The following is a 21,923-nucleotide window of genomic DNA, read 5'->3' as shown; positions in this document are numbered from 1 at the left end:
TGGAAGGCAGAGGTGGAGCAGCTGTCTGCTGAATTTGAAGAGCCAGATACAAGGACTATAAGAAGAACTCAGCACAGAGCTACACATCTCAGGGAGGCTTTGAAAGACCATTTTAATAGTAAGCCAGAGTAGTGTGTGATACTGTAGTGTGCTCTATCTGGCCTTGCTCTTTTTCAGCCCAGCATGAATCTTGTAGCGAGTACTGTGTGTATAGGAATATAACATTTTCAGTGCACCTATTAATATCTGAGAATGTTATGGGTGCTCTGACAAAATGAAGTAACAGAAAATTGATGGTTGTCAGACATGATCAGCACCAGTCAACATATGTTGCGAACTAATAAAGATGAATTATGTTCCAAAAAACAGAGTTTTATTCTGTAATATGAACCAGGCAAATAAAAAAAACATTTAGAACTTAGCAAAACTTAATAAATGAAGGGAAAGAACAGCCATTCCCACTTCAGGTACACGTACACCAACCATGGCTTTCACAGGTCAGCGTATGTACAGCTGTGATTGTTTTTAATGTCCTCTTAGGTGGAGAGGCAAGGGTAGTGCAGCAGCCCCTGATGTCATGTAGAATGGTGGGGCGGTGGGGGGGGGGTCAAGTAGGAAAGTCCCAACATTGAGTTGGCTATGGGCTGCAAAGAGAGGAGAGCATGGAATTCTTGGACCTGCAGGTCCACCAGAGTCTGCCACATCTCTGTTTGCTGCTCAAGAAGCCCCATTATGTCCTGGTGCATCTCCCTCTCCTTTTCCTGCATGGACTCCAGCGAGTGCGTTCTTTTTGCCTTCTAATCTGCGATAACCTCAGGGACGGAGATGATATGGGGAGCGTAGAAACATTTGCACCTGTGGGGGAGATAAAAAGGGAGAGTAAAATTTAAGATGATATATTTTTGAGAACAAAAGGGATACTCTTTTACAGTGAATCAAGCAATTCACAGCAGACAGCACATGTGCTTTAGGTACAAGGTTGCATTTTACCTTTTATATTGAGCACCTGCCAGTATACATCACACATTGCTGGGCAACAGAATTCGGTTTCCAGGGCAGCCATGGTAAGGCACAGGGTACGCGGGGTTGGCTTCTTATGCATAACATGTGGGAGTGGTTTCAAACTGCAGCGCTATCCTTTCCCATAGCGAGCAGTGGGTTGGGTTTCACATTTAAAAGGAGGGGCTTCAGTTTTCGGGTGGATGTGCAGCACACACCTCCCCCCACCCCACCGCATGGCTATTCTCCAGGATGATCCTATTTTAGCTAAGTGCAAACAGCCCAGCATGAACGGGGTCTTTTTACTCTTGCCTTACAAAAATTCCCCTATTTCAACCTGGTGACCATGAATAATATCACTCTCCTGAGGCTAACACAGAAAGATATAGACCGAATGTTGCTTGAATGTGACCAAAACCCAGGACCATTCGCTGCCATGCTTTGTGCTGCAATGATTCCAGAATACTTGCTATTGGCTTGCCGTGGTAAAGTGTCCTACCGTGGAGGACGAAATAATGCAGCCCTCCCCAGGAACCTTCTGCAAAGGCTTTCAGAGTACCTCCAGGAGAGCTTCATGGAGACGTCCCTGGAGGATTCCCGCTCCATCCCCAGACATGTGAACAGACTTTTCCAGTAGCTATACTGGCCTCAAATGCATCCCAATTCTTCAGGGCAAATCATTAACATTAAACACTATTGCTTTTAAACCCTGTACTGTAGTTACAAATGTGCACTCACCAGAGCTGCCTTCTCCGGCTTCAGGGTCGGGGATCCAGCCTTCAGAGGGTATTGGGTCCAGGGTGATGAAAAGGTTCTGGCTGCCGGGGAGAATGGATTCACCACTTGCCTGCTGCGCATTCTCCTCCTCCTCATCCACAAAATCCTCCTCCCTGTTGCGTGAGACTCTCCCCTGGCAGGTGTCCACAGACAGTGGTGGGGTAGTGGTAGGGTCCCCCCTAGAATGCCATGCAACTGATCATAGAAGTGGCATGTATGGGGCTCTGACCCGGATCACCCGTTTGCCTCCTTTGTCTTTTGTAGGTTTGCCTGAGCTCTTTAACTTTCAAGCAGCACTGCTGTGTGTCCCTCTTGTAGCCTCTCTCCATCATGCCCTGTGAGATTTTGCCAAATATATTGACATTTCTTCTTTTTGCTTGGAGTTCTGCCTGCACAGATGCTTCTCCCCATACAGCAATCAGATCCAGTGTTTCCCTTTCGGTCCACGCTGGAGCTCGTTTGCGATTCTGGGGGGACTGCATGGTCACCTGTGATGCTGAGCTCGCCACACTGACCAAACAGGAAATGAAATTCAAAAGGAACATAGAAAAGCTTTTTCTGTGTACCTGGCTAGTGCATCAGAGTTCAAAGTGCTGTCCAGAGCAGTCACAATGGAGCACTCTGGGATAGCTCCCAGAGGCCAATACTACTGATTTGCATCCGCGCTACCCCACAATTTGACCCAGCAAGGTCGATTTTAATGCCTCTCCCCTCACCGGGGAGGAGTACAGATGTGGATATTAAGAGCCCCTTAAGTCGATGGAATGGGGTTGGTTGTGTGGACGCATCCATTTTAAAATCGACCTAACGTGGCTAAATTTAAACTAACCCCATAGCGTAGACCAGGGCAAAGAGTCCTGAAAGGGGTACAGTAGCCTGGAAAGGTGGAGAGACACTGCCATACAGCAACTGTGCCTCAGGAATTGACTCTAATCAGAAACCACGGCAGAGAACAAACTTCAGCTGCTTGCACAGTTCCCATGCAATAAACCACTACCACTACACAGAACCTTGCATAACAAAATCTAACAACACAGCATGTCTTCCCAAGACTGAACATTTGCTCTCACACTAAGAAAAAGAACTCGGAAGACTGTACGTAACAGCACCGCCTGGTGACACCTGCCATAACAATACAGTTAACCTGTGTCACCAACTTTTACAAGAATTATACACCTAGAATTAGAATGTCTACACTTCAAGCTGGGGTATGATTTCCAGCTCGAGGAGACACACCTGTGCGAGCTCTAATTGAGCTAGTGTGCTAAAAATAAGAGTGTAGCCATGGCAGCATGAGGACCAGGAGGGGCTAGCCACCCCAAGCATGTGCCTACAGTCATAGATGGGATTGTACTCGGGGCAGCTAGCTCTCCCTGCTGCTCATGCCACACAGCTACAAGCTATTTTTAGCTGAGGTAGCACAGGTATGTTTCCTTGAGCTGAGAATCACCCCCTCCAGCCCAAAGTGTAGACACCCCCTAGTGCCAGAGAAATAGCACCCACAATCAGCTCAGACATCTAAGGATTGTCACGTGACCCAATGTGACAGCATTGTAAAGGCTCTGTCTATACTGCAACCCTGTTGGGGAACCCAGTTACAGTGTAGTATAAACCAAACAGGTTACACCATGGTTCCATTAAGATGGAACCTTAACCATGTCCTCAAATCATCCTAAAACTTTAAGCCATCCCTAACCAGTCATTTTTGATATTTTCAAAGACATGGTTACAACTTGGAGTCCAAACAAGCTGAAGTTCTTTTTAACTCATGCAGGGCAGCTCTTAGAGTTGCATGTATAGAGATAAAGCAGGAGCAACGGCTAGGTCAGACCTAGAAATGACTTGATATGCTGGTGCTGCTCAATTTCTCCATCTTTATGATGAGTTTCCCTTTTAAGGATAAGGTTCTATTTTCCATTCCTCCACAGTTTCAATTTCCTTTGTATATCAGAGACTTTTCTTTGCATATGGTCAAACTGTGCCTCTTGAAACACTCAAAAGATTATTTCTCTTAAAGCAGAATCAGTTTCATAATTTACAAGGATGCCAAAGCTGATTCTGATGGCATTCACGAAGGGTTATATCATTTGAGGTATGTAATTCAGAAAGACCTCGGCCACAGAGGAAACCTCATATAATAGGTTTTTGGAAGCCAACATGCATGGACACTGTCTTGATTTTTCATCCAGCACTAAATAGTGATAATTCCTTGGTTGAATCTAGTTTGGAGAACAAACCTGTTATCTGATAAATAACGTCACCTGAAGCTCATATTATGAATCTTCCACTCTCTCCTGATTGCTGTTTTCAGACTTTTTTTTCTCCTGGTGAATATTGGCAACTAGAAGTTCTCCAGTTTTGTCAACTGCAGAAATTCAGTGGTCCAACTGCTTGGATATTCCAAATATGGCTAATTTCACCAAGGCTAAGGTTATTTTGAACATTTGAAATGATACATGGCGGTATTTTGTGCCACCAGAATATCAGTCTGGTCATTGTGAAAAACGTACCTGATCATTCTTGAAATAATGAGACATTATTTACTTAGGTCATTTACATCTTCTGTCATATGTGAATCTGGTCTTTCACCGTGAATTACTATTTAAATAAGACCTGGATTGTTGATGACTTCTTATCCAGACTTATAAGGCTTATTACCTTGTGCTCTTTTGTCAATATGAAATAGTGCAACTAGAGAGGTTTCATAGTTGTAGACAGTTGTGACAGAGGCCCATTGGCAAAGAGTCCCCTGTTCTTTGTAAACAGCTCTCACCTCAGATCTGACAAACTCATCACACCAAACACGTCTTGCAGGGTATTTATCCATAAGGGATATCACATGATGTGTCTACAGAAAGCTCATAACTTGTCAAGACTCCTAATCATTGTGAGATGTATGTATGGGTAATACTTAAGGGACAATATATTTATATTGAAAATATGCGTTATGAACTTGGAATAAAAATTAAAGATTAGTCACCAGGATGTCTCGATAACTGTCTATTCCGGCAAGGGGGTGTTGTCACCCTGCCCTGTCTGGCCACTGATGCAATGCCAGGCACAACTGTTTAGCATTGCACAATACAAAGACTTTCAATGGGAAATCATCAGAAACAAGGACAGTCAAAACCACTTAAAAGTAAAAAAGAATCTTTACAACAAAACAGGGGTTCACCCTGTCTATGAATAAAAACAAAAGATTGCTCTCAGTATAACAGAGTGAGAAGAAAGACACCCTGCATCCATTCACTGAGGAAACCCCTTGAGGTGTTGGGATCAGGGGGCATTCATGAACACTTGTATTCTGTTTTTTCTGAAATCAGCCAGCTCTGCAAAAGACAGACTTTTTTTTTTTTCTTTTGGGTGGGGGGGGAATCTATTTTATTAGATAGGAAAGGTTATCATTGACCCAGAGTAGACCCAGGTTGGCATTTTATGTTTTGTATTGTAACCACTTGTTTCCATCTCTCGACTTTCTAGTTAAATATTGATTTTTTCCTAAATATAACTTACTTTGGTTTATTCTAAGTGTGCACAAGTGCTGCTCCTTCCCTGGACTTCTTCCTACAACTCCTGGTTCCCCCCCATTTCTCTGGGGGTACCAGATCCAAACCCTCTTCCCTCCTCTAAGGGAGCAACTGCCACTTACACATCTCTGCAGCCTCCAGAGGGAATGGAGGGAATGACTGCCCTTTCCCAGCAGGAACCCCTGTCTGTTGCCAGCTTCCTGGCTTTATAGGCCCCACCTATTCCTGCACAGCTACACCTGCTTGCAGTCAATTTCCTGCTCCCTGGCTCTTCCTCCAGGTGCAGCTGGTGGAATTAATAGGCCTACCTGGCCACCTTAACCCCTTCCAGTCCTGCCTGGGGTGGACACACCATCCCAGGGTGCACCTACTGTTAACCTGAAAGGTGAAGAAAGGGCAGGCATAAGCCCAGAGGAGGATCCTGAGTAACTGAAGGTCTGGCAGTGTCAGGAAGCTGACACCCAGCTACCACAAGAAAGACCCCTTCTCACTAAATGCAGGGAATAACAAGGTGACTCACAGTCCTGAGTGCCCCGAGAATGTCACAACAGTCATTGCAAGCGAGCTGTGCCATGGGAGAGGAGTTTTCACTACCATATGCCCATTGCAGTGGAGCTTCAGACTACAGACTTTGAACGTGCACATCATCTATTAGGCTGATTGATGTGCCAGAAGCTCTTAGAAATTCACCAATGGTTTGTACCAGCATTAATGCTATGTATGGACTTTCAAGGCTACCAACCTGACAACACAAATTTATCCTCTTTATCTCGTGATTCCTCAACACACTAGTTCCATTTCCACATACGGGTCTCAACTTCAGGTGCTATAAATGTGCCTTTCCCAAGGGCCAGGTTCTGATCCCCTTATTCCTGTTGGATAGTACCTTACTCTACAAATAGTCAGTGGAGGAAAGGAGCTACTCAATATGAGTGAAACCATCAAAATCGGGCCCTGAATGAGATTCTTTCCCCCCTGGCTAGTTCATTGTCTCTTTCGAATTTCTCTTGCTGTAGTTGGCATGTTTTTCCTATTACAGGGAAGGTATCTTGTTGTGAGTCTGACATTCCATATCTGCAGTATGTTTTTTTTCTCTCTAAGGGTTCATCTACACAGCAAAATTGACAGACTAGCTATTGCAGAATAAACTATTCCACAGTAATGATTCCAGAATAGTTCCCCATGTGGACACTTCAATTCCAGAATAAGAATGTCCACATAGGGCACTGTGATGGGGCAGTTAGGAAGGGGTTAAAGAACTGCTCTGGTCACAGTTAGCCCCCTCTCCTCTCCACGGAGCAGATGAGGCTTGTCAAGCCTTGGAAGGGCCAGGCCCTTAAAAGGATCATCCCAGTTCAGTGAGAGGTGGCACTTGGAAGCAGAGCTAGATTTCCTAGACCCAGGAAGCAAGCGTTACTTACTGGAAAAACTGCTTGACAGCCCTGGCTGACCAGGCCCTCTGAGGGAAAAGGGGGACCAGCTTTTCTTTTTGGAGTCCTGAGGCTCAACCTGGGTGTTTGGATACACCCACATCCACTCCCAGGAACTGTTTCTCCCTTACACTGCATGGGGCTGCAGGGTCACTGCCTTTTATGTGCTGTGGAAGTATTTTGCTTTTTTCATTTGAAGTACTTTTCACCTCTAGGGATGGGGGAGATTCCCTAAGAGCCACAGTAGGAGGGCTGTGCCCTGAACTCTGAAACTAATCTCCAGGAACACTGTTGTTCGGGGAAGGAGGTCCTAGACAAGAGAGGTGTCCATCCTTGCCCCAAGGGTTGTATAACCTATCACAGGTGCCATTCCAAAATAGCTGTTGAATAATAGCTTATTCCTCAATAGCTATTCCAGTCAATGACCCCTTGCAGACAAGCCATAAGCAAAAGGTTCTCTATCTTATCACTGCTCTATGATTTGTGTTTATACGGCACACCTGCAGTTTGTTCATGCCTGACTCATTGTCTTTGGCAAGAAGTGCCAAGATTTTAAGTCCTCTGAAGTGTTGCTGGAGTTCCATCAGGTCTCTTTAACTGTCCAGATAATCATAAAATCTTAATTATTAATAATTATAGTTATTATAATTAAGATAGATCACAATTATCTTCTGTTTTAACTTCATCTTCCAGGTCAGCAAAGCCGCAAGCCTTTCCTAAAGTTCTTGGCTGTGTGGTGAATTTGTCTATGGATTCTGTCTGGTGTTGTGCTCGGTTCCAAAACAGGTATCTGGCACATGACAGATTTCTCTCTGGAATGAAACACACTGTTAGTGCTTCCCAGCATGTCTCAGTCACTTCTTCTGGCACGTTCTCATTCTTTTCATATGCTTTCCAGCAATAGCACACTTTTTATCTTTGTTGACTCTTCACTTGAGATGTCTATATATACCGTGCTCAGCCATCGGAAGCCACCAATACCATAAGTCAGGTACAGATATTTATCGCTGCCCGTGTAAACTGAGGAAATTAATGATAGCGACTCACTCAGTTTTGCTTAATGCAAAAATGAAAATGAAATCTCCTTCCATATTCTAGTCAAGAGCTCCACCATTTGGGCATTAGTGACCAGTTTTTACAGCTCCAACTAGCTGGTGTACTTCTCCCGCCAAACATCAATGCGCACTCCACCACGGTTCAAGTAGTATCCTCCTCCATCTGGTTCAGAATGTGCCAATTTCAGTTTCCCCAATTCTCACTTACACCAGGGACAGGGTAAGTCCCTACGTGGCCCCATAATACAAGGCCCTTCCCGTCTCACAGACAAGAACAGAGTAACTGAGAAGCAGACCCTCTGCTCCTTTCAAGGGTGTAGAAACAGGATGGACCTTAGCTGGGTGGCTGGTGAATTCCAATATACTTTCCTGAGTCTGGATATGAGCAGCTGATGCTCACTTACACAAAGGTCCTGGCAGTAAACTGGAGTAAATGTAATTTATGCCCGTGTTAAAGCCCCTTTGAACTGCCAGAGTGAAGTAAAGGGGCCTTAGTATAAATGAGAATGAGGCTTTATTCCCTGTCTGCGCTTGGGGCCAAGAACACCAGACATACATGGATGTGTATTGTGGGCAAGTGCTCTGTCAATTCTCACCTCCGCGAGCCTGGATGGAGATACCTTTCTGTAAAAGCCTTTCCTCCCACCCTCCTCCTTCAAACTATTTCTCATAGAGGAAATGTTTTTATGAAAAAAGTTACTTTTGTTTGTAAAAAGCGATTTCAGTAGAAGCATTGTAAGTGAGAAGCCTAGAGGGAAGAGTATCAAAAATACACGACTGTCTCCAACTCAGATTTATGTTATCACAATCTGATGCTCCAGGGCACGAGATATTTGTTTTGTTTGGACCATAATAACCCTTCTTAAGTGGTTCCCAGACACACCCCGGGAGTGTGATTCCAGCACAACAATACATGTCCTGTCATGCTTTGCTGCTCTAGTGAATCGGAGAAATTTGTTGGAAAAGAATCACTGTAGCCTCATTCAGCCAGGGCAGGATAACTGCTTCTCCTCCTCAATGCGCACACGTTGTGATGTACTCTTGAGGTGAAAGCCTGGACCCATTTAAATCAATGTCCATATCAAAACTCCCTTCAATAAGGCCAAGAGTTCACCTTTGGTATTTCTTTGTTCATTAAAGGTATCCCAGAATGCATCACTGTGTCTTGTTATAAATACTCTGATATCTGGGATGTCACACTGAAAAAATAAATAACACTAGTTCCTCTTATATAGCACTTTTTCATCAGGACATTTCAAAGAACTTTAACAAAGGAGGAAATATCATTACCCCCATTTTACAGATGGAGAAACTGAGGCACACTGTAGGATCTCTTCACTGAACCAGGAAACACCGAGAGGATTTTGTGGGGAAAAGGAATTTAAAAACAAAGTCAAACCCGATTTGTGTACTTCATGCTTTCCACAGCATGATTAGTGGGGACAACACATAATTCAACTGCAGAAGTCATGGCTACAGGATGTCATTGAGGACTTAGCAAGACTCAAAAAAGGAACTTGATTTTTTATATGGGTAAAAAGAATATCCAAAGGTATAATCATTAATGCTAACAAGTTTTGGAAGGGACATAAAACCTCATGCTTCAGGATTTAAGATAACTTTTAAGTACTAAAGATCAGGGTGAGATCTTCATGGGGAGCAGATTATCCCCACATCTGCCTACCGTTGGGTTCTTAAACCTTCCTCTGAAGCAGCTGGTGCTGGCCCCAGTCAGAACCAGGACACTGGACTATATGGCCTCACAGGTCTGGCGGTTCTTATGCACTTATTCAATACTATCGAGGTTTCTCTTTCTGTGTATTTCTACTTAACCATTTTCATGGCATCTGAACGCAGTGGTGCCTGGGAGTACTTCAGTTGTCATTTTCATTCTGTGAGTCACCTTTAACTGATGGGGCATTCTTCCCATGTCTCTTCCCGTTTCCATTTCAAGTTACTTTTACCTCCCATCTCTGAGCCGTCCTTATTTACAACTTATTGGCTACTGGTCCTTGCAGCCAACATTTGATGTGATTTGATTATGATGTCCTTTAGGATCTTCCAGCCTATTTCCATTCTCATCAATATTAATCATCTAAACCCCCCCATTAACGCATCTTGCTCACTAGATAGCTTCATCCTCCAGAATTTGCTTAGCTGAAGACTACCACATTGTAGTGCTGTGCTCAGTCAATCCATTCCTTAGTGTTATGAGCGTGAGTAGTTTGTGGCCACTGCCCCAAGCTTCCTTCCTGTAGTTTCACACTCAATCAGTTCTTTCCTAATTCTAAGAAGAAAACCAGGGTGACTTCTCCTTTGCCAAGATTCTCTACTTTGTGAACCATAAAAATGGCCTTTATGTAATGTATACACCTGGGCTGTGATGCTTCTTTGAATGGACTTCATACTCCAGAGCTTTGCAACCCAACCTGACCCAACAGGACCCAAATACAAGTGTCAAAACGAGGTTGGGTTGGGTCTGAAAACAACCCAACCCTCCCAGGCTGAGGTTGGGTCGTCCGTGCTCACCTCCTCCTGTCGGTGGGGTCGGCGCTGCAGTGGCTGCATGCCCAGCTCCTGCCAGCCACTGCCACCTCACTGCTCCCTGTAGCAGGAGTTGGCACGGGGATCGGCAGCAGGAAGCTCCTCCCAGGCCAAGCCCCAAGGACGAAGCCGCAGAACTGACACTGGTTCCGGGAGGAATGTCAGATTTGGGTCAAGCTGGGTCTAAAAACGACTTGACACTCTCGGGGGAAACAAGGTGGGGGAGGTAATGTCTTTTATTGGACCAACTTCTGTTGGTGAGAGAGACAATATGTGCTAACTAGGGCTGTTGATTAATGACAGTTAACTCACACGATTAACTAAAAAAAATTAATCACGATTAATCACAGTTTTATTCGCACTCTTAAACCATAGAATACCAATTGAAATTTATTAAATATGTTGGATGTTTTTCTACATTTTCAAGTATATTGATTTCAATTACAACACAGAATAAAAAGTGTACACTGCTCACTTTATATTATTATTAGGGCTGTCAAGCAATTAAAAAAATTAACCATGATTAATCGTGAGATTAATTGCACTGTTAAACAATAGAATACCATTTATTTAAATATTTTGGATGTTTTCTACACTTCCAAATATATTAATTTGAATTACAACACAGAATACAAAGCGTACAGTGCTCACTTTATATTTTTGATTACAAATATTTGCACTGTAAAAAACAAAAGAAATAGTATATTTTAATTCACCTAATACAAGTACTGTAGTGCAATCTCTTTATGATGAAAGTTGAACTTAAAAATGTAGATTTTTTTGGTTACATAACTGCACTCAAAAACAAAACAATGCAAAATTTTAGCACCTACAAGTCCACTCAGTCCTACTTTTCATTCAGCCAATCGTTAAGACAAACAAGTTTGTTTACATTTACGGGAGATAATGCTGCCCACTTCTTATTTACAATGTCACCAGAAAGTGAGAACAGGCATTCTCATGGGACTTTTTTAGCTGGCGTTGCAAGGTATTTACGTGCCAGATATGCTAAACATTCATATTCTCCTTCGTGCTTCGGCCATCATTCCAGAGGACATGCTTCCATGCTGATGATGCTCGTTAAAAAATAATGTGTTAATTAAATTTGTGACTGAACTTCGTGGGGGAGAATTGTATGTCCCCTGCTCTGTTTTACCTGCATTCTGCCATATATTTCATGTTACATAGCCTCGGATGATGACTCAGCACATGTTGTTCATTTTAAGAATACTTTCGCTGCAGATTTGGTAAAATGCAAAGAAGGTACCAACAGAGCCGTCCCTTGGGTAGGGCGAACTGGGTTGACCGCTCCGGGCCCCGTGCTTTGGGGGGACCCTGCAAGCCGGTGCGATTGGCTAGCATGGTCGGTCCCAGAAGACATAGGCACGGGAACTAGGGCTGGCTTTCAGCACCCCTATTAAAAATGTTCCAGCACCACTGCCGGAAGACAAATCCATCACTTCCGCAGGGCCTGCCGTCTTGTTGACAGTTAGGAGAGACAGCCCCCGGCTTGGCCGCCCGCCTTTTGATGCAGCGAGTCGCTCACCCTGGCCGGAGCCCTGAGCAGCCATGGCGCTATATTGCCAACAATAGCCCTGCAGTAGGCGCCGGCAACTGCCAGCAGCAGCAGGCGGCCCACCACCAGGCCAGATACATCTTGCTGGCCAAGCCGCCGATGCAGAGCGGGCCCCCAAACTGGCAGAGGCTGATTTGTCCCAGGCCCCACACCCCCTAGGGACAGCCCTGGGTACCAATGTGAGATTCTAAAGATAGTTGCAGCACTTGACCCAAGGTTTAAGAATCTGAAGTGCCTTCCAAATGTGAGAGGGATGAGGTGTGGAGCATGCTTTCAGAAGTCTTAAAAGAGCAACACTCCAATGCAGAAGCTACAGAACCCAAACCACAAAAAAAGAAAATCAGCCTTCTGCTGGTGGCATTTGACTCAGATGATGAAAATGAACAAGCATTGGTCCGCATTGCTTTAGATTATTATTGAGCAGAACCTGTCATCAGCATGGACGCATGTCCTCTGGAATGGTGGTTGAAGCATGAAGGGACATATGAATCTTTAGCATATCTGGCGTGTAAATATCTTGCTACGCCGGCTACAACAGTGCCATGTGAATGCCTCTTCTCACTTTCAGGTGACATTGTGAACAAGAAGCAGGCAGCATTATCTCCTGCATATGTATACAAACTTGTTTCTCTGAGTGATTGGCTGAACAAGAAATAGGACTGAGTAGATTTGTAGGCCCTAAAGTTTTACACAGTTTTATTTTTGAATGCAGTTATTTTTTGTACACAATTCTACATTTGTAAGTTCAACTTTCATGATAAAGAGATTGCACTACAGTACTTGTATTAGGTGAATTGAAAAATACTATTTCTTTTAATTTTTACAGTGCAAATATTTGTAATCAAAAATAAATATAAAGTGAGCACTGTATACTTTGTATTCTGTGTTGTAACTGAAATCAATATATTTGAAAATGTGGAAAACATCCAAAAATGTTTAAATAAATTGTATTCTATTATTGTTTAACAGTGTGATTAATCACACGATTAAACGTGATTAATTTGTTTAATCGCTTGACAGCCCTAGTGCTAACTACTTATGCTAAACAATCTGATCCACATTGCATTTAGCTGGGAGGCTCAGAGAACCTTTCCCAGACCTGAAGAAGAGCTCTGTGTGGCTCGAAAGCTTCTCTCTCTCACCAACAGAAATTGGTCCAGTAAAAGATCTTAACTTACCCACCTTGCCTCTCTAATATCCTAGGACTGACATGGCTACAACTATACTGCATTTGACATTCTTGTGTTTCTCCCAGGTATGGTCTAGGTCAGGCTTTAAAATCAGGCCTGAGCAGACCTCTAGACTGGGTAGTTACAATGCCCCGTGAATAAAACGTAGTTCTGAGTGTCTTAAGAGTTGGTCAAGAAATTTCTCATGAGCACTATTAGTCTATTAGGTACTTACATTACTACAGTATCTGAGGACCTCACTCTCTTTAATGCATTTATCCCTAGAACACCTGTGTGAAGTAGGGAAGTCTATTATCTTGTTTTTATTGATGAGCAAGTGAGCCACAGAGAGACTCAGGGCTTGTCTACATTTGACACACTACAGCTGCCGTGTTGCCACTGCACCGCTGTAGCACTTTGGTGTAGACACTCATTACAGCAATGGGAGGGGTTCTCTCATTGGCCTACTTAATGCACTTCCCCGAGAGGCAGTAGCTAGATTGACAGAAGAATTCTTCCATAGACCTAGCACTGTGTAGACTGGGGCTTAGGTCATCTTAACTACTTTGCTCAAGAGTGTAGATTTTGCACACCCGAGTGATGTAGCTGGGTCGACTTAACTTCTGAGCGTAGACCTGGCCTATGTGATTTACCCAAGGTCATCCAGGAAGGCTACAGTGGATCAGGTAATTGAAAATAGGTCTCCTGAGGCCCAGGCTAGTACTTTATCCACTGGACTATCCTCCTCCCAAAACCTACAGCAGACAGTATTGTAACCTGCCTACATGCTCCTCCAAAGAATGTCATCACAACATTGGGCTTAAAATAAGACCCTCAGTTCATTTTTGCAGGATCAGGGCCTCAGTCTGCATGTTTATTCAGACCTAGATTTTTTCCATCAATGAGCACAACCCCTGGCAGGGGCAAGCAGCTCTGTTCACTGCCACCACCGACGATGGCTCCAGACTGGGAAATCAAACCCAGGCCTCAGTACAGAACATTAACATGGAGGAGCATGTCCCCAGGGAGTTCACGTTCCTAATTAAGCATCATTATTTCTGGGAAGAATTTTTTGTGGGTGATCATTGCACCTGCACATTTTAATTGGGAGTTAGTTGGTTCAAAGCAGAGATATCGCTGTAATTGCTGCTGACTAGTCTGTACAAAGCTTTTTGGTCTCAAGACCCAAGGACTTCCCTTATCAAATAATTCTGTAGCTAAGCTGGCTTTTTATCTATAACATAACTGGGGGAAGACCTGTAAAGGACCTGAGAGTGAAAGGATGCTGCAGCTGGAAAGTAATACCACAAAGATGACTGAGAAAAACCATAAATTGCAGATCAGAAGTTAAAATGCAGAATAGAGTACAGAGTAGACTAGATTAAGAACCATTTGAGAGAATGAGCATATAAATCCATATAGAATGAGCTCTGAAACCACCACAATGGAACACAGCTGTTAACTTTGCTAGTTTAAACACCCTATCCTATGTTAAGGAAGTCAGAGTGTATCTGAGACTTCGGCTAATCATCCAGATCTCTTACCAGAATCCCTCCTTCCAATCCTAAATACAGTGCAGCTCTGAGCCAAAGTTATAGTGACTGTCCAATGTAAGGGGTCCAGTGCCAATAAGAACTGGACTAGAAACTAGTACAGAATCCCCTACTTTCTGATGAGCTGAGAAGGCAAATCATACACCAAATCCATCACAAACATGAACAAACCTAAAAAGCTCAAGTTCTTTCAATAGATGCAGGGCTTTAACAGAGAGAGAACATAACACTGACCCTTGAGAAGGAAGGAGGATTCAGAGGATCCACTCTGCTCCCAGATCCTGCACCTCTTTTTTGTGGAACCTCCGACAAATGAGTCTCTGTAAGCAACATCTAATGAGGGAGAACTATCACTAGCCTTTTATGCACGAGTCTGACAATCTCAGCTAAGAGTTTGGCTAATAGTTAATTTGAGCTGCTGAATTTAAGCACTAAGTGAAAATCTGCTTAATCCTGTGTTCCAGCATAAAACTGTAATTTGATAGTATAGCATGACAGGCTCCTCACCTGTGTCAGAGACTTCACAGCCGACCATCACTAGAGTCAACGGAAAACCACGGCAGGGAGAAGGAAATGGGACACAGCACGATGGACTACTTTGGCTTTCCCAGGCCAATAGACAGGGCACACTGCTCTGATCAGTTTCCATCAGCTTCTAAAACAAAGAAGGTAAGTGCTATGAAAAGGCACAAAAGGGTGGGACTCAGGAGACCTGAGTTATTGTCTCAGCTCTACCACTGGCCTAATGGGTGACCTTGGGCAAGTCACGTCCCCTTGCTGTGCCTCAGTTTCCCCCACCCTTTATCTTCTCTACATTCTAAGCTCTCTGAGGCAGGGGTTGACTCTCACTATGTGTTGGCACAGTGCCTAGCACAATGGGGCCCTGATCTTGGTTGCAGCTTCTGGGCACTACAGGAATAAAAACAATACCTATGGGTGGAGCTCGAGTCTAGTTTTGTCCCCAAGTTATCCACCCACAAGGCCTGCGCACTGGAAAGGTCTTTGCTGAGTCTTCAGGAATGAGGAACTGGCTTTGCAGCTGCACAGAGCCCCCTTTGGGAAGAGGTGGACTGAAGCTTGTAGTCAAAGTGGTCCGGGCAGTCAGTCAAGCAGCATCATTTCCGTTCGGCTGAGAAACTGGGGTTTGTGTCAGTGTACACTTGGTGTAATCTTTTTACCTACAAAGAATGTACCCCCAGGCCTGTCTCCCTGAACACAGCAGAAACAAACAACCGTAGGCAGTTTCCCTGCTTGGAAATCCCCAAGTTAGCCTCTCCAGCAAGGTCTGTGCCCAAGAAGCTATGTCCCTCTGCTTCCTCTCACAGTCACATTCTCACTCCTTTACCGGGCTTTCTTCAACACACACAGTTTACAACCGATCTCTTAGACCATGTCTACTATGCAGATCTAGATCAGTATAACTCCATCACAAAGGGGTGTGAAAAATCCATCCCCCCCACCCTGGACAGCGCTGTAGCTACTGCCTCTCGGGAGGTCGATTAACTCCCCTGAAGGGAGAAGCTCTCCCATCGGTGTCCTAGCATCTTCACTAAAGCACCACAGCATCAAAGCTGCACTATGCTGTAGGTGAGGACAAGCCTGTCGCCCCTGCATTTGCCCTGTTAATCTACTGGGGCTAGTTCAGGGCCCGCCATGCAGCCATTGCTTTGTTTACTACACAAAGAAGCTTGATTGCTCCTTCTGTGGAGCATATAAGGGCTTGTCTACACTGGCAATTAACAGTGCTGCAACTTTCTCTCTCAGGGGGGTGAAAAACCTCCCCCCTGAGTGCAGCAAGTCTCGGGCACCAGTGTAAACAGTGCCCCAGAGCTGGGAGCTTCGCCCCTCGTGGAGGTGGGTTTTTTTCCCAGTGCTGCACCTCAACCACACAAGGCAAGTTAAGAGTGCTTGGTACACACACAGGTTTTAACAAAGTCTGTGATTGTGTTTCAGACCTGTTGGCAGCCGTTAACGCCTTTCAGCACAACAATATTACTATTTATATTGTGGCAGCAGCCAAAGGCTCCATGCAGAACAGGGCCCCATTTGTGTGCTAGGTGTTGTACACAACACTGTAAAAAAAAGTCTGAAGGGTCATGTGCTCATCTTCTAAGGATGAAGGGACAGAGAGAATCCTTCCAACCAAGGGTAAGTCTACACTTGCGGAGTTTTTGCGCTGTAAGTTTCACCGGTGACAGGGAACCGGTGAAAGAAAAGTGCTGGTTTGTGTACTCACTTAATTCCTCAGGTGTCAGAGAGTGTTTACATGAGCAGCACTTCCATCGCGGATGAGAGCAGTGCTCTAGGGCAGCTATCCCACAGTGCAGCTCTCTCCAGTTTGACGATGGGTCTTGTGGGAAAGGGGTGTTGATTGCGGGGCATCCTGGGTCCCTGCACAGCCTCCTCTCCCCAAACACGGATAAGCTCCAGTAGCTCAGCATTGCTCCAGGGGAGCAGGGGATCGTTGGCTCCGTGGAGCAGGCATTGTCACCTGGCCAGATCAGTGAGCCCTTGCCAAGAAAACGGGAGTTTCAAAGTTCCCGGGGCTTTACAGGGGGAGGGGTGGATGTCTGTTTACCTGGCGTCAGAGCGGCAGAGCTGCTGGCGAGAGTGGTCACCCAGGCACTGTGGGAGATCCTGCGGAGGCGAAAAGCTGTGTAAACAGGAAAAATCAGGAGCATAGCTAGTGAGGGAGCAGGGCAGCGGCTGCTCTCCCACCAAGCGGGCGTGGCGCCTTTTTAATTTTTACTCACCCAGCAGCGCTCTGGGTCTTCGGCAGCGGGTCCTTCGCTCGCTCCAGTCTCCGGTGGCACTTCGGCGGCAGGGGGTCCTTCAGTGCCGCCGAAGACCCGGAGCGCCGCCGGGTGAGTCCAAGCAGGTGGTGCCTTTTTTTATGTCCGCTCCCCCTCTTCTCTCCACCTGGCTACGCCACTGGGAAGAATGTGTCTTCACTTGCACGTCACCGCAAAAGCATCACTGGTACGAACTATATGCCTCTCATGGAGGTGGTTTGCTTTTTGTGGTGAAACATCTGAGTTTCACTGCAAAATGTCATTGGAGAGTGTAGACGCTCCCATGGTTTTTGCACAAAAAAAGGGACTTTTTCCGCTTTAAATGGCAAGCATAGACATGCCCCAAGGCAGGGTGAGAGAACATCCCTGCTCTGCAGAACAAGTGAGAAAAAGGGATTGGAGAACTTTAAAATGTTTTCAGAGGCGCTTTTTACTTTAGGGCCTGGTCTACACTACAAAGTTAGTTCCATGTAAGTCACTTTGCATTGATCTATTTGTGCATGTGTCTATGCACAAATTTGTTTCAGGCTGATGTAACTGCCCCATTATGGCACTGCAACCACCTCCCCAAATAGCGTAGAGCTATGGTTGACCTACTGAGGATGACAGTGCAAGCATAGACAATGCATGACCTGTGTCAACCCTCACAATCCTGCAGCAGCTGTCCCACAATGCCTCATTCTCTGATCACCATTGTAAACTCAACTGCCCAGGAGTCACAGGCCAGAAGCAACCCTCTCCCCACATTCTGAAATGCCTTTTCCTGACTGCCCTCCTTGGCAGCACACCTAGCAGCTCTCTCTTGTGGTATGGCAACCATGCCAGCTCCACTAGACACACTCCTGCCTGGAGTGAACAGGAACTATTAGAGCTCCTAGACCGGCTGGGAGAAGAGGCTGCGCAAGCATAACTACAGCCCAGCTGTGGAAACATGGACACCTACCAGCAGATTGCCTGGAGATATAGGCAAAGAAGTATGACTGGGATGAGCAGCAGTGTCATGTGAAAGTCCAGGAACTTCACCAGGGATACCACAAGGCGGGGAGCGCAACAGTAGATCTGGTGCTGAGACACAGACCTGCTGCTTCTACAAGGAACTTATTTGGCAGAGACTCCACCAGCACCCCACAGACCCCTGTGGATGCTTCAGAGGAGCCCGAGATAGAGACCCCTGTTGTGAACAGTGAGGGGAGGGGAGGGAAACACTGCAGGGGACTCTAGCCATGCTGCGTGCCAGGATCTGTTTGAGTCTCTGCCACAGTCTAGCCAGTCCCACCAGGCAAGCACAGATCAGCCTGATGAAGGGGAAGAGAACTCGGGAGTGCGCATATATTTTTCCTTAGAGCATTGAAATTTAAAGATGGTGCCTGGCCCATCCCCAAGTTAACAAGACAAAGGTATCAACTTTTCATTGTTTTATTTGTACAAGAAGAGGTGGAGGTACAACCAAGAAAGGTAGAGTTGGCACCTGCCTTCCTTTCCCCTGTTGGGTTAGGCAGGGTGGGGTCCATCTGGAGCACTTTTTATATGCATAAAAATGTACCTTTTATCCTCCTGAAAGATCGCCATGAAAGGAGATACTATGCAATCTGCTCCCAAAAATTTCTAGGAATGGCTGACTTATTTCTTCCTCCACGGTAAGACACTTTCTCACACCACTTTGTGATGAGTTTGGTTGGTGACATTGCAGTAAACAGGCTAGTGGCATATGGGCCTGGGCAGCTTCAGGATGCCAGCAGCTGTGTTCTCTGTACCTTTGTTTCCTTCATAGTGAGATATCAGCTAAAATCACTACCTTCTGTTGAAACTAGTGCCAATAGTCAGTGCCATTGGTTTATGCTTAGATCCATGGAATAGGGATGAAAATTTTATAGCTTTGTGCAACAGAAAATCACTCACTATAGCTGGGGTCGAGAGTGGTGCTGTGCTGTGGTGCTCCAAAGCTGGTGTCAATAAGCAAGTCACATTAACATTGTTGATGGGAATAAGGAGAGGGAGTTTGAAAGTTTTCTTTCCCTTTCCATTGCGACTGTAAATCACAGTATCTGTCTGTTTTTATGAGGAGCTTCTGGTGTCACGACCTTCAGGGTGCCCCCTCCACACCCGCAGAAAGCCTATCCTGTTGAGAAAGAAGAGGACGGCTGAGGACGTGTTTCGCAAGGTCCTGCAAGCCAAGCATCAGACTGTGACCAATGGATCTGGAGGGCCCATATGACCGACAGCATGTAGAAAGACACAGAAGATAGGAAAAAAGCCCAGGCGTTCCATCAGGAAAAGGAGAGGGAAATGCACCAGGACATAATGGGTCTTCTCAAGTAGCAAACCCAAATGCTTCAGATCCTGGTTGATTTACAGGTCCAAAAATCCAGAACTCTCCACTCTTTGCAGTTCTTGAAGAATGCCTAAACCCTCTGAACATACTATGTGGCATAATGGGGTGCACCAGTACCCACACCACTCCACACTGGAAGACAGCAAGGAAAACCACAGCTTCATATAACACTGACCTGTGACAACCACAGTTGGTGTGTGTATACCCACGACGGACTACATTTGTGGATTCAAATGGACTTAAATGTTTCCTTCCTTTCTAATTTTAAATTTGCACCTCATGAAGTTATGTTAAAAAATTCATAAAACATTGCCTGTGGATTTTTTTGCACATTATTTTCTGCAGTATTTTTTCCTACCAATTTAAGTTCTATTTTTGGAGGATCAAATTACCTTTATTAGTTCCAACATATATCGCAGAACGGTGTTCAAAGGAAACAGTACTTGTAAATGTACACCAAGCATCACAGAATTCACTGCTTCTGGAAAGCACCCAGTCATATTTATAAATGTACAGCAAGCACCACACAATTCATAGCTTAAGGGCGTCACATTATTGATAGCTTAAGGAAAACACACAGTCATATTTATAAATGTACAGCAGGCACTACCCAATCCTAAGCAGAAACCAAAACTCCAGCAGAAAACACTACTGGAGCTGACTGTTAAAGTGCTCTTTCAGAGTCTCCCTCAAACACATAGATCCACGTTGGGGTTCTGAAATAGCCCTTGTGTCCGGGTGTTCAAAGTCAGCAGAGAGCCACTCCATCTCTTCACGTTGGAGGCAGCTTTTCCTCCTTTGCTTCACAGATATTATGCAGGACACAACAGGCAGCTATAGCCATTGGGACATTTTTCTCACGGAGATCCAATGTAGAGAGTAAACAATGCCAGTGTCCCATCAGTCTACCAAAAGCACATTCAGCGGTCGTTCTGCACCTGCTAAGCTGGTAGCTGAATCCTTCCTTAGTGCTGTAGAGGTGGTCAGTGTATGGAGCCAGGAGAGCAAGGGGTAGGCTGGGTCCCCCAGAATCACTGTTGGCAGCCGCATTTCAATATTGCCAGTGGGCACCCACCAGTTGGGAAAGAATGTCCCAGCTTGCAGCTTTCTGAACAGTCCTGTGTTCTTAAAGATGCGAATATCGTGCACCTTCCCTGACCAGCCCACATTGATATTGGTGAAGCATTCCAATGATCCACCAATGCTTGCATAACCATAGAAAAGTAACCTTTTCCATTGAGTACTCTGGGGCAAGGAGGGTTGATGCCAAAATAGGGACTCCCTCACTCCCCTGCAGTTTGGGAACCCCATTGCTGCAAACTCATCCACTATTTCTTGCACATTGCCAAGAGTCACAGTCCTGTGTAGCAGAAGACAGCTAATGGCCCTACACACTTGCATGACAACGGCCCCAACTGTGGATTTTCCAACTCCAAAATGATTTCCCACTGAGCAGTAGCATTTTGACATTGTGAGCTTCCAGAGTGCAACCGCCACTCACTTCTTCGCTGTCAATGCAGCTCTCGTTCTGGTGACCATGCGCTGGAGGGAGCTCAGCCCACAAATCCAGGAACTTGGGCTTTCACATCCAAAAGTTTTGCAGCCACTGCTCATCATCCAAACCTTCACTATGATGCAATCCCAGCAGTCAATGTTCATTTCTTGGGCACAGAAGCAGTGCTCCACCATTTGCAGCTGCTCTGTGAACACCACCAACAACCTTGAATTATTTTTCACTATGTCCTTCAGCAAACCATCTCCAAAGAAATCATATCCTCTGTTGTTGTGGTACTTCCTTTGGGTCTGCCAATACAGGAGAATCACCTCTCACATTTGGTCATCTTTACACAATTCCATCACTATAAAGTTGCTATCACTCTGTGATCTTCCCTGTACTGTCCTACTGTTTCTTTAAATGACTCTTCATCTTTGTCACAGGCATGGTCGCCCCATTGCATCCCTTCTTGGTCAACTCCTTGCCTCTGTTCCCTCTTCTGGAGTGGGTTTCCCTGGCTTTTCCTGCATGAGTTGATCACTCCCATTCTCTCTGGCCAAAGTACTAAACAAATTTAAACCCTTCCAGTGTATTTAAGTAACTGGTCAGACCCTAAGCTGGCTTCTCTCAGCTGGCCTCTTCAAAGGCCCTTGCTTTGGGTTCATCTGGGCCAG

At 45.2% G+C, this 21,923-nt stretch overlaps 1 long non-coding RNA gene across 2 annotated transcripts; it reads right to left on the bottom strand.

The window, feature by feature from the left end:
• Positions 1 to 362: 362 nt before the first annotated feature.
• Positions 363 to 20,294, bottom strand: LOC144271442 (uncharacterized). 2 transcript variants are annotated; one of them, XR_013347350.1, is made up of 4 exons: positions 17,209 to 20,294; positions 15,138 to 15,285; positions 1,738 to 2,286; positions 363 to 855 (listed from the first exon to the last, which is right to left on the bottom strand). It is a non-coding gene; the product is annotated as an uncharacterized LOC144271442 (long non-coding RNA). The 2 variants fall into 2 exon arrangements; XR_013347349.1 differs by having other exon boundaries at positions 15,138 to 20,291.
• Positions 20,295 to 21,923: the final 1,629 nt, after the last annotated feature.

The sequence above is a fragment of the Eretmochelys imbricata genome, chromosome 10 (genome assembly GCF_965152235.1).
Source record: "Eretmochelys imbricata isolate rEreImb1 chromosome 10, rEreImb1.hap1, whole genome shotgun sequence".
Lineage (NCBI taxonomy): Eukaryota > Metazoa > Chordata > Testudines > Cheloniidae > Eretmochelys > Eretmochelys imbricata.
The sequence above is the reverse complement of the archived record's forward strand: the minus strand, read 5'-3'. Positions and strand labels throughout refer to the sequence as shown.